This window comes from Drosophila bipectinata, unplaced genomic scaffold, assembly GCF_030179905.1.
Source record: "Drosophila bipectinata strain 14024-0381.07 unplaced genomic scaffold, DbipHiC1v2 scaffold_241, whole genome shotgun sequence".
In the NCBI taxonomy this organism is placed as follows: domain Eukaryota; kingdom Metazoa; phylum Arthropoda; class Insecta; order Diptera; family Drosophilidae; genus Drosophila; species Drosophila bipectinata.
Window position 1 is genome coordinate 15,001 of NW_027222889.1, and position 14,044 is coordinate 29,044.

The 14,044-nt window shown below is 31.0% G+C and overlaps 2 non-coding genes across 2 annotated transcripts in view; both read right to left on the reverse strand.

The window, feature by feature from the left end:
* The window catches only part of LOC138927394 (small subunit ribosomal RNA), a 1,995-nt gene extending 1,699 nt beyond the window's left edge, over positions 1-296 (reverse strand). Inside the window, exon 1 of the ribosomal RNA XR_011443902.1 lies at positions 1-296. This exon is cut by the window's left edge and continues 1,699 nt beyond it. This is a non-coding gene — a ribosomal RNA (small subunit ribosomal RNA).
* Positions 297-7,969: 7,673 nt separating this feature from the next.
* On the reverse strand, positions 7,970-11,910 carry LOC138927396 (large subunit ribosomal RNA). Its single transcript, XR_011443904.1, has one exon. It is a non-coding gene; the product is annotated as a large subunit ribosomal RNA (ribosomal RNA).
* Positions 11,911-14,044: the final 2,134 nt, after the last annotated feature.

The window sequence follows — 14,044 nt, forward strand, 5'->3', positions numbered from 1 at the left end:
CTGTCGTCGGTACAAGACCATACGATCTGCATGTTATCTAGAGTTCAACCAATATAACGATCTTGCGATCGCTTGGTTTTAGCCTAATAAAAGCACATGTCCCATAAGGTTCATGTTTTAATTGCATGTATTAGCTCTAGAATTACCACAGTTATCCAAGTAACTGTTAACGATCTAAGGAACCATAACTGATATAATGAGCCTTTTGCGGTTTCACTTTTAATGCGTGTGTACTTAGACATGCATGGCTTAATCTTTGAGACAAGCATATAACTACTGGCAGGATCAACCAGAATAATGTTTATATCTTTGATATATTTCATTTTCATATTGATATATAGAAAATAAATATTGCAAATATTTGTATAAATTAAAATATTAACGAATTTGGCCAATTATTATATGGCATTCAATATTCGTTCATTTATTAAAATATATATATATATATATATATTTATAATATATCCCTCGGGTGCCCAACGCATACACCTCAGGGTATATTTTTTTCATGGCTTTTTCTTAAACCCTCGTTTGTGTTAGGGTATTTATATGAGCGGGCGGTCTTTTTATTTATATAAGCCTTCTTTAATATTTTTTTTAATAAAATACAATATTATGCATATATTTAATTCTAAAATATCTTTATATTTTCACATACAACAATTTGTATATATTCACATATATATATTTGCTTAATTTTATAATAAAATTATCGCATATGTATTTTGATAATAAATTTAAAATTTATTTTCTTTGTATATAAAAGTCTAGTTTTATATGATATAAAACTAAGCACTTTTTAATTTTCATATATTTATATATTTTCATATATATAGTTTATTCATATTTATTTATACAATAATAATAATAATAATATTACTACTATTATCATATACGTATATGAAATTAAATTTAATTCCATATACTTACTAGGATATAATAAAAAGAAATTTTTATTTGCCTAGAACCAGAAATTAACGATAATAATTGGAAACTTGTCAAATTATAATTTATAATAAGACGTAGACGCTTCAACGATATTATCTAAGTATACAATATAGTGTATATATAATATATAATATAGTATGTTATATTATATAGATAGGCTTACACCACCTACCATATATACCTTTTTGACCACACTTTCGTCAAGCTGGGTATTTATTTGCCTTCTTTCCCTCACCTAAAAATACTCATCGGTATTTTAGTATATTCATATAATATAAATAATATACTATATTGGTAGGACGACACCACCTACCCTATATACCTTTTTGAACACACTTTCGTCAAGCTGGGTATTTATTTGCCTTTTTACCCTCACCTAAATATACTCATCGGTATATTTCAGTATATTTTAGTATATCCATATGAATATGTATATCCATATCCATATCCATATCCATATCCATATGAAAATAATTTAATATTTCCATATTTATTATAATATAATAAATATTATTATATTATATATTATATGGTAGGCTATCCCCATCACCTACCATATATTTCATATACATATAAATATTTTCATATCCATATATATTTTTTTATATTCATATATTTTCATATATGTTATATGCATATGTATTCATAACCATATGCTCATATATTAATACTGGCGGTCTTCTGTTTAATATAATATTATTTTAATATTATATTGGCAGGCTGAACACCACCTACCCTATATACCTTTTTGAACACGGTTTCGTCAATCCGGTCATTTATTGTATGGGAAGTATGACTTTCCCACACATATTTGGATATCCATACGATTGCATATCCATATGAAAATATTTTTAATATTTTTAATATATTTTTAATATTTCCATATTTAATATAATATAATTAAATTATTATATTATATATTATATGGTAGGCTATCACCATCACCTACCATATATTTCATATACATATAAATATTTTCATATCCATATATATTTTTTTATATTCATATATTTTCATATATGTTATATGCATATGTATTCATAACCATATGCTTATATATTAATACTGGCGGTCTTCTGTTTAATATAATATTATTTTAATATTATATTGGTAGGCCGAACACCACCTACCCTATATACCTTTTTGAACACGGTTTCGTCAATCCGGTCATTTATTGTATGGGAAGTATGACTTTCCCACACATATTTGGATATCCATACGATTGCATATCCATATGAAAATATTTTTAATATTTTTAATATATTTTTAATATTTCCATATTTAATATAATATAATTAAATTATTATATTATATATTATATGGTAGGCTATCACCATCACCTACCATATATTTCATATACATATAAATATTTTCATATCCATATATATTTTTTTATATTCATATATTTTCATATATGTTATATGCATATGTATTCATAACCATATGCTCATATATTAATACTGGCGGTCTTCTGTTTAATATAATATTATTTTAATATTATATTGGTAGGCCGAACACCACCTACCCTATATACCTTTTTGAACACGGTTTCGTCAATCCGGTCATTTATTGTATGGGAAGTATGACTTTCCCACACATATTTGGATATCCATACGATTGCATATCCATATGAAAATATTTTTAATATTTTTAATATATTTTTAATATTTCCATATTTAATATAATATAATTAAATTATTATATTATATATTATATGGTAGGCTATCCTCATCACCTACCATATATTTCATATACATATAAATATTTTCATATCCATATATATTTTTTTATATTCATATATTTTCATATATGTTATATGCATATGTATTCATAACCATATGCTCATATATTAATACTGGCGGTCTTCTGTTTAATATAATATTATTTTAATATTATATTGGCAGGCTGAACACCACCTACCCTATATACCTTTTTGAACACGGTTTCGTCAATCCGGTCATTTATTGTATGGGAAGTATGACTTTCCCACACATATTTGGATATCCATACGATTGCATATCCATATGAAAATATTTTTAATATTTTTAATATATTTTTAATATTTCCATATTTAATATAATATAATTAAATTATTATATTATATATTATATGGTAGGCTAACATCATCACCTACCATATATTCCATATACATATAAATATTTTCATATTCATATATATTTTTTTTTATATATTCATATATTTTCATATATGTTATATGCATATGTATTCATAACCATATGCTTATATATTAATACTGGCGATCTTCTGTTTAATATAATATTATTTTAATATTATATTGGCAGGCTGAACACCACCTACCCTATATACCTTTTTGAACACGGTTTCGTCAATCCGGTCATTTATTGTATGGGAAGTATGACTTTCCCACACATATTTGGATATCCATACGATTGCATATCCATATGAAAATATTTTTAATATTTTTAATATATTTTTAATATTTCCATATTTAATATAATATAATTAAATTATTATATTATATATTATATGGTAGGCTAACATCATCACCTACCATATATTCCATATACATATAAATATTTTCATATTCATATATATTTTTTTTATATATTCATATATTTTCATATATGTTATATGCATATGTATTCATAACCATATGCTTATATATTAATACTGGCGATCTTCTGTTTAATATAATATTATTTTAATATTATATTGGCAGGCTGAACACCACCTACCCTATATACCTTTTTGAACACGGTTTCGTCAATCCGGTCATTTATTGTATGGGAAGTATGACTTTCCCACACATATTTGGATATCCATACGATTGCATATCCATATGAAAATATTTTTAATATTTTTAATATATTTTTAATATTTCCATATTTAATATAATATAATTAAATTATTATATTATATATTATATGGTAGGCTATCACCATCACCTACCATATATTTCATATACATATAAATATTTTCATAGCCATATAACTTTTTTGATATTCCTATATGTCAAAATATGTTATATGCATATGTATTCATAACCATATGCTTATATATTAATACTGGCGGTCTTCTGTTTAATATAATATTATTTTAATATTATATTGGTAGGCCGAACACCACCTACCCTATATACCTTTTTGAACACGGTTTCGTCAATCCGGTCATTTATTGTATGGGAAGTATGACTTTCCCACACATATTTGGATATCCATACGATTGCATATCCATATGAAAATATTTTTAATATTTTTAATATATTTTTAATATTTCCATATTTAATATAATATAATTAAATTATTATATTATATATTATATGGTAGGCTATCACCATCACCTACCATATATTTCATATACATATAAATATTTTCATATCCATATATATTTTTTTATATTCATATATTTTCATATATGTTATATGCATATGTATTCATAACCATATGCTCATATATTAATACTGGCGGTCTTCTGTTTAATATAATATTATTTTAATATTATATTGGTAGGCCGAACACCACCTACCCTATATACCTTTTTGAACACGGTTTCGTCAATCCGGTCATTTATTGTATGGGAAGTATGACTTTCCCACACATATTTGGATATCCATACGATTGCATATCCATATGAAAATATTTTTAATATTTTTAATATATTTTTAATATTTCCATATTTAATATAATATAATTAAATTATTATATTATATATTATATGGTAGGCTATCCTCATCACCTACCATATATTTCATATACATATAAATATTTTCATATCCATATATATTTTTTTATATTCATATATTTTCATATATGTTATATGCATATGTATTCATAACCATATGCTCATATATTAATACTGGCGGTCTTCTGTTTAATATAATATTATTTTAATATTATATTGGCAGGCTGAACACCACCTACCCTATATACCTTTTTGAACACGGTTTCGTCAATCCGGTCATTTATTGTATGGGAAGTATGACTTTCCCACACATATTTGGATATCCATACGATTGCATATCCATATGAAAATATTTTTAATATTTTTAATATATTTTTAATATTTCCATATTTAATATAATATAATTAAATTATTATATTATATATTATATGGTAGGCTAACATCATCACCTACCATATATTCCATATACATATAAATATTTTCATATTCATATATATTTTTTTTTATATATTCATATATTTTCATATATGTTATATGCATATGTATTCATAACCATATGCTTATATATTAATACTGGCGATCTTCTGTTTAATATAATATTATTTTAATATTATATTGGTAGGCCGAACACCACCTACCCTATATACCTTTTTGAACACGGTTTCGTCAATCCGGTCATTTATCGTATAGGAAGTACGACTTTCCCACACATATTTGGATATCCATACGATTGCATATCCATATGAAAATATTTTTAATATTTTTAATATTCGTGAGTTTTTAAATAGGGACAGAAGGAATCTCTTGAATTGAATCATGCGCGTCACTAATAAGATGACGAGGCATTTGGCTACCTATGCGAAAGTAATTCAACTCCCGCCGTCTTAAGGTTTAAGACTTATAACAATATATGTTTAATATTTTTAATATCCGTGAGGTTTTAAATAGGGACAGAAGGAATCTCTTGAATTGAATCATGCGCGTCACTAATAAGATGACGAGGCATTTGGCTACCTATGCGAAAGTAATTCAACTCCCGCCGTCTTAAGGTTTAAGACTTATAACAATATATGTTTAATATTTTTAATATCCGTGAGGTTTTAAATAGGGACAGAAGGAATCTCTTGAATTGAATCATGCGCGTCACTAATAAGATGACGAGGCATTTGGCTACCTATGCGAAAGTAATTCAACTCCCGCCGTCTTAAGGTTTAAGACTTATAACAATATATGTTTAATATTTTTAATATCCGTGAGGTTTTAAATAGGGACAGAAGGAATCTCTTGAATTGAATCATGCGCGTCACTAATAAGATGACGAGGCATTTGGCTACCTATGCGAAAGTAATTCAACTCCCGCCGTCTTAAGGTTTAAGACTTATAACAATATATGTTTAATATTTTTAATATCCGTGAGGTTTTAAATAGGGACAGAAGGAATCTCTTGAATTGAATCATGCGCGTCACTAATAAGATGACAAGGCATTTGGCTACCTATGCGAAAGTAATTCAACTCCCGCCGTCTTAAGGTTTAAGACTTATAACAATATATGTTTAATATTTTTAATATCCGTGAGGTTTTAAATAGGGACAGAAGGAATCTCTTGAATTGAATCATGCGCGTCACTAATAAGATGACGAGGCATTTGGCTACCTATGCGAAAGTAATTCAACTCCCGCCGTCTTAAGGTTTAAGACTTATAACAATATATGTTTAATATTTTTAATATCCGTGAGGTTTTAAATAGGGACAGAAGGAATCTCTTGAATTGAATCATGCGCGTCACTAATAAGATGACGAGGCATTTGGCTACCTATGCGAAAGTAATTCAACTCCCGCCGTCTTAAGGTTTAAGACTTATAACAATATATGTTTAATATTTTTAATATCCGTGAGGTTTTAAATAGGGACAGAAGGAATCTCTTGAATTGAATCATGCGCGTCACTAATAAGATGACAAGGCATTTGGCTACCTATGCGAAAGTAATTCAACTCCCGCCGTCTTAAAGTTTAAGACTTATAACAATATAAATGAAAAATATTATTTTCATTTTTCACGTCACTAATAAGATGACGAGGCATTTGGCTACCTAAACGAAAGTAATTCATCTTCCGCCGTTATAAGGTTTAAGACTTATAACAATATAAATGAAAAATATTATTTTCATTTTTCACGTCACTAATAAGATGACGAGGCATTTGGCTACCTATGCGAAAGTAATTCAACTCCCGCCGTCTTAAAGTTTAAGACTTATAACAATATAAATGAAAAATATTATTTTCATTTTTCACGTCACTATTAAGATGACGAGGCATTTGGCTACCTAAACGAAAGTAATTCATCTTCCGCCGTTATAAGGTTTAAGACTTATAACAATATAAATGAAAAATATTATTTTCATTTTTCACGTCACTAATAAGATGACGAGGCATTTGGCTACCTATGCGAAAGTAATTCAACTCCCGCCGTCTTAAAGTTTAAGACTTATAACAATATAAATGAAAAATATTATTTTCATTTTTCACGTCACTAATAAGATGACGAGGCATTTGGCTACCTATGCGAAAGTAATTCAACTCCCGCCGTCTTAAGGTTTAAGACTTATAACAATATATGTTTAATATTTTTAATATCCGTGAGGTTTTAAATAGGGACAGAAGGAATCTCTTGAATTGAATCATGCGCGTCACTAATAAGATGACGAGGCATTTGGCTACCTATGCGAAAGTAATTCAACTCCCGCCGTCTTAAGGTTTAAGACTTATAACAATATATGTTTAATATTTTTAATATCCGTGAGGTTTTAAATAGGGACAGAAGGAATCTCTTGAATTGAATCATGCGCGTCACTAATAAGATGACGAGGCATTTGGCTACCTATGCGAAAGTAATTCAACTCCCGCCGTCTTAAAGTTTAAGACTTATAACAATATAAATGAAAAATATTATTTTCATTTTTCACGTCACTAATAAGATGACGAGGCATTTGGCTACCTAAAAGAAAGTAATTCATCTTCCGCCGTTATAAGGTTTAAGACTTATAACAATATAAATGAAAAATATTATTTTCATTTTTCACGTCACTAATAAGATGACGAGGCATTTGGCTACCTAAACGAAAGTAATTCAACTCCCGCCGTCTTAAGGTTTAAGACTTATAACAATATAAATGAAAAATATTATTTTCATTTTTCACGTCACTAATAAGATGACGAAACAGTTAGTAGGCCACAATTAGTAGGGAAACGTGGACAACCCGTGATAAATCCTTATATGCTTTCTTAGATATAGCATATAAAGATTTTTTATACTAAATATACATATTTACACATGCATATTTACATTTTTTTTATATTTCGAATCATCAAGCAAAGGATAAGCTTCAGTGGATCGCAGTATGGCAGCTGCTCAACCACTTACAACACCTTGCCCGTTACAAAAGTCGTTTACAATTGATTCTAGGCTTTGTCATTGTATTAAATAATGTTTTCATATGTAACTAGCATGGCATCAGGTGATCAAAGATCCTCCCAATTTACTATGTTACAAATTACATTGGCATCACATCCATTGTCGTTTAAAATATAAATAATAAACTTTAAATGGTTTAGAAGCCATACAATGCAAATTGCCCCTTATTTATCATTGCAGTCCAGCACGGATACGACCTTAGAGGCGTTCAGGCATAATCCAACGGACGTAGCGTCATACCACTGTTCGCTCGAACAAGTATTGTGCCATTGGTCCGTACCTGCGGTTCCTCTCGTACTACGCAGGAATGCTGTCGCAACAACGTTTTGTCATTAGTAGGGTAAAACTAACCTGTCTCACGACGGTCTAAACCCAGCTCACGTTCCCTTGCATGGGTGAACAATCCAACGCTTGGTGAATTTTGCTTCACAATGATAGGAAGAGCCGACATCGAAGGATCAAAAAGCGACGTCGCTATGAACGCTTGGCCGCCACAAGCCAGTTATCCCTATGGTAACTTTTCTGACACCTCTTGTTAAAAACTCTTTAAACCAAAAGGATCGATAGGCCGAGCTTTTGCTGTCCCTGTGTGTACTGAACACCGAGATCAAGTCAGCATTTGCCCTTTTGCTCTATGTGTGGTTTCTGTCCGCACTGAGCTGGCCTTGGGACACCTCCGTTATTATTTGAGAGATGTACCGCCCCAGTCAAACTCCCTACCTGGCAATGTCCTTGAATTGGATCATACCTGAGTAATTGGAGTTATACCAAATTTTCAAATCGATAATACATGAATGCATCTCTCATTAAAGAATTTGTTTGCGATTATATAACAAACTCGTGATACTTTGATCAAGAAGCTTGCATCAAAACCCAATACCATAAGATATAATAAATATATCCGTATAATGGCTAGGAAATGATACACGTTCCATTTAATCAAGTAAGTAAGGAAACAATAAGAGTAGTGGTATTTCATTGTCGATACCAAACCGAAGTCTAATATCTCCCACTTATTCTACACCTCTTATGTCTCCTTACACTGCCAGATTAGAGTCAAGCTCAAAAGGGTCTTCTTTCCCCGCTAATTATTCCAAGCCCGTTCCCTTGGCTGTGGTTTCGCTAGATAGTAGATAGGGACAGAAGGAATCTCGTTAATCCATTCATGCGCGTCACTAATTAGATGACGAGGCATTTGGCTACCTTAAGAGAGTCATAGTTACTCCCGCCGTTGACCCGCGCTTACTTGAATTTCTTCACTTTGACATTCAGAGCACTGGGCAGAAATCACATTGTGTCAACACCCGCTAGGGCCATCACAATGCTTTGTTTTAATTAGACAGTCGGATTCCCCAAGTCCGTGCCAGTTCTGAATTGATTGTTAATTGATAATCGTTATAATTAATAAGAACTAATTGGTTTGACCCAACTAGTATTCTTAAAAATTTTAGCAAGAAAGTTCCACAATTGGATACGTAACTAAACTAGCCGGTGAACAGGTTACAACCATAAATGATTATAACTCTATTTACCCAGAACGAGCACATAAACCATATTATTGTTTCCCAATCAAGCCCGACTATCTCAATCTTCAGAGCCAATCCTTATCCCGAAGTTACGGATCTAATTTGCCGACTTCCCTTACCTACATTATTCTATCGACTAGAGACTCTTCACCTTGGAGACCAGCTGCGGATATTGGTACGGCCTGTTGAGAAGTTTGCGTATCCCCACCATAAATTTCTAAGGTCCGAGGAGAAAATATCGACACAACAGTATATGTCATGCTCTTCTAGCCCATCTACCATATCTCTCTGCGAAAGACTTCCATGGTAGTACGACTATAAAACAGAAAAGAAAACTCTTCCGATATCTCTCGACGGCTTCTTTATGGTCGTTCCTGTTGCCAGGATGAGCACGAGGCCCATATTTAATAACAAACGGATACTCAACAGGTTACGGAATTGGAACCGTATTCCCTTTCGTTCAAAATTATTCAAGTATATAATTTTCACAATAATTGTAATATTTATTTTTACTTGAAAATTTTCGGCTTTCGCCTTGAACTTAGGACCGACTAACTCGTGATCAACCACTGTTCACACGAAACCCTTCTCCACTTCAGTCCTCCAAGGTCTCATTCGATTATTTGCTACTACCACCAAGATCTGTACCAATAGCAGCTCCATGCAGGCTTACGCCAAACACTTCTACGCATACCATTGTACCTTCCTACTCACTAAAGTTTCAAAATTTATATTACAAGTAATATAAATCATCTACTTTAGCGGTAATGTATAGGTATACAACTTAAGCGCCATCCATTTTAAGGGCTAGTTGCTTCGGCAGGTGAGTTGTTACACACTCCTTAGCGGATTTCGACTTCCATGATCACCGTCCTGCTGTTTTAAGCAACCAACGCCTTTCATGGTTTCTGCATGAGTTGTTAATTTGGGCACCGTAACATTACGTTTGGTTCATCCCACAGCGCCAGTTCTGCTTACCAAAAGTGGCCCACTGGGCACATTATATCATAACCTTAACATTCATATCAAGAAAGTTAAGGTTCTTACCCATTTAAAGTTTGAGAATAGGTTAAGATCGTTTCGACCCTAAGGCCTCTAATCATTCGCTTTACCAGATAAGATTATTTTATATAACATTCAAATGCACCAGCTATCCTGAGGGAAACTTCGGAAGGAACCAGCTACTAGATGGTTCGATTGGTCTTTCGCCCCTATACTCAATTCTGACAATCGATTTGCACGTCAGAACTGTTTCGGTCTTCCATCAGGGTTTCCCCTGACTTCAACCTGATCAAGTATAGTTCACCATCTTTCGGGTCACAGCATATCTGCTCAAGGTACGTTCCAGTTAGAGGCATAAATAATATAAATATTATTATACATAACTATATAGAACGCCCCGGGATTGTGTTAATTAACTATAAAATAGTTAAAAAACTAACCCATTAATAGTCAAGTTAATTACGCTATTAGGTTATATCCCAATAACTTGCACATATGTTAGACTCCTTGGTCCGTGTTTCAAGACGGGTCCCGAAGGTATCCTGCATCTTTCGCATTGTTAATCATACAAGTCCATATCAACAACACAAAAATCAATGATAATTATGCCATTATATAATTCCGAAAAATTAACGCACTGTATTCTTATTAATCTATCAACACTTTATCAAATTAATGACATTTATCCTATGTTAAAATGCAAGCATAATAATTTGAATAAACTATAAGTCATATTTTATGATAAATTATATATATTAATAAGGTACAGTGTGCTTAGATGGAAAAAATGCACACGATTTCTATAATATTATTTAAATATTATAACTTTAGTGAAGAATTTCCATAATGGACATTCACATTCATAGGGCTTAACCTCTAAGCATTTTCACGTACTATCTAGCTCTCTACACAGAGTTCTTCTCAACTTTCCCTCACGGTACTTGTTTACTATCGGTCTCATGGTTATATTTAGTTTTAGATGGAGTTTACCACCCACTTAGTGCTGCACTATCAAGCAACACGACTCTTGGAAACATCATCTAGTAATCATAACGTTATACGGCCTGGCACCCTCTATGGGTAAATGGCCTCATTTAAGAAGACTTAAATCGTTAATTTTCATACTAGAATATTGACGCTCCATACACTGCATCTCACATTTGCCATATAGACAAAGTGACTTAGTGCTGAACTGATTTCTTTTCGCTCGCGCTACTAAGAAAATCCTTGTTAGTTTCTTTTCCTCCCCTAATTAATATGCTTAAATTCAGGGGGTAGTCCCATATGAGTTGAGGTTGTATAAAGCAATGTATATATATAATAAACAATATATCTCTATGAAGAACAATATATTTGATATAGTAGGGAGTAAATAGGCAATCGGCTGATTTCTTGCGTCATATCCGTGTATGCATGTATATGTTGGTGGGAACGTAAATCCACAATCCAATATACACTCACATATATATATAATCCTAAATAAAAAATACATATTGACCTTTCATCCGACCCTGACATAAATATGTCTCCTGCAAGAAATTGATAAAAAGGGATCGCAGCAGGTCAATTGGTTCCTTTTTTTCCTTGACCCTTTAGGGTGGAATTTCACATTTCTACGAAAAGGTTGTTTTGTGACATACTTCGTCCTTGTAAAATTCTAAATTATATTTTATATTATAAAATAAATTTCTGTACATAAGTCCGAGTTAATTTAAAATTAATTAAAAAAGAATTGGAGTAAAAAATCCTTTTAAATGATATGCAACACCATAATAAAATTTTGGATATTTTTTTTTAAATAATTATTTGTTCTTCATCATTAATTTTAAATTAATTACAAAATAATTATAATAAAATACATTTTTAAATGAACTGCAGCACCATGAATATAATTTTTGTAAATAAGCATTTTATTTTTGTTAATCAATTTTATTTATTTTTCACGATCCTGAATCTTATTTATTTTTTCACGATCCTGAATCTTAGACAGGTATCTTAAGTGGACAGTTGAATTTGTAGGGAATTAGGCAAACGGCGTATAAGCACCAGAAAAATTTTAGTAGTATGTAATTAGGCAAACGGCGTACGACGTAAATTTAGTGGCGCCATCTATGGGTCAAGTTTGTGTAAAATTGGGCAGCGCCATCTACCGTAATATTTTATACGCCCTCTATTGGCATAAAAGCAAACGATCATGCCAAAAATTATACTTGCCAGGATCATCGCCGTCTATGTTTTCTATATTTTCTGATATCTTGTCTATGTTTTCTATATTTTCTGATATCTTGCATTGGGTCCCATTAAGGGAAATATGCATGTAAAGAAAAGATCATGTAAAAATGAAACTTGCTAGGATCATCGTTTGCCTAATTACATACTACTAAAATTTTTCTGGTGCTTATACGCCGTTTGCCTAATTCCCTACAAATTCAACTGTCCACTTAAGATACCTGTCTAAGATTCAGGATCGTGAAAAAATAAATAAGATTCAGGATCGTGAAAAAATAAATAAAATTGATAACAAAAAATAAAATGCTTATTTACAAAAATTATATCATGGTGCTGCAGTTCATTTAAAAATGTATTTTATTATAATTATTTTGTAATTAATTTAAAATTAATGATGAAGAACAAATAATTATTTAAAAAAAAAATATCCAAAATTTTATTATGGTGTTGCATATCATTTAAAAGGATTTTTTACTCCAATTCTTTTTTTTAATTAATTTAATTAACTCGGACTTATGTACAGAAATTTAATTTTATAATAAAATATAATACAGAATTTTAAAAGGAGTAAGTATATCACAAGAAAACCTTTGCGTAGAAAAGTGAAAATCCACCCTGAAGGGTCAAGAAAAAAAAAAGGAACCAATTGACCTGCTGCGATCCCTTTTTATCACTTTCTTGCAGGAGACATATTTATGTCAGGGTCGGATGAAAGGTCAATATGTATTTTTTATTTAGGATTATATATATATGTGAGTGTATATTGGATTGTGGATTTACGTTCCCACCAACATATACATGCATACACGGATATGACGCAAGAAATCAGCCGATTGCCTATTTACTCCCTACTGTAGGCTCTAGGCTCTAAGCGTTATCTTTTCTTTCGAGTCTTCTGATTGGTTTCCCGGTTCATTAACCGGAAAAATGTGTGGAAAATTGGTGTGGTTTTCATGTGTTAACTCATGTACATGTATTGATGATACCAATACATTCAAACACAAGTACCTGTTTTCCGTTTTCGAGGATCAATAGGTTTTGAGGTTTATGCTAAGAATCAAATTTTTAGTATAAATCCAAATCCTAAAGAAAGAGTTTGAAGTTAAAATATAAAGAAAAAAAAATGAGCGAGCTGGAAATTATATTCGAGGATACCCAACAGCACTTAGTGATATTTGTGTATCAAACGGTGCACTTTTATCA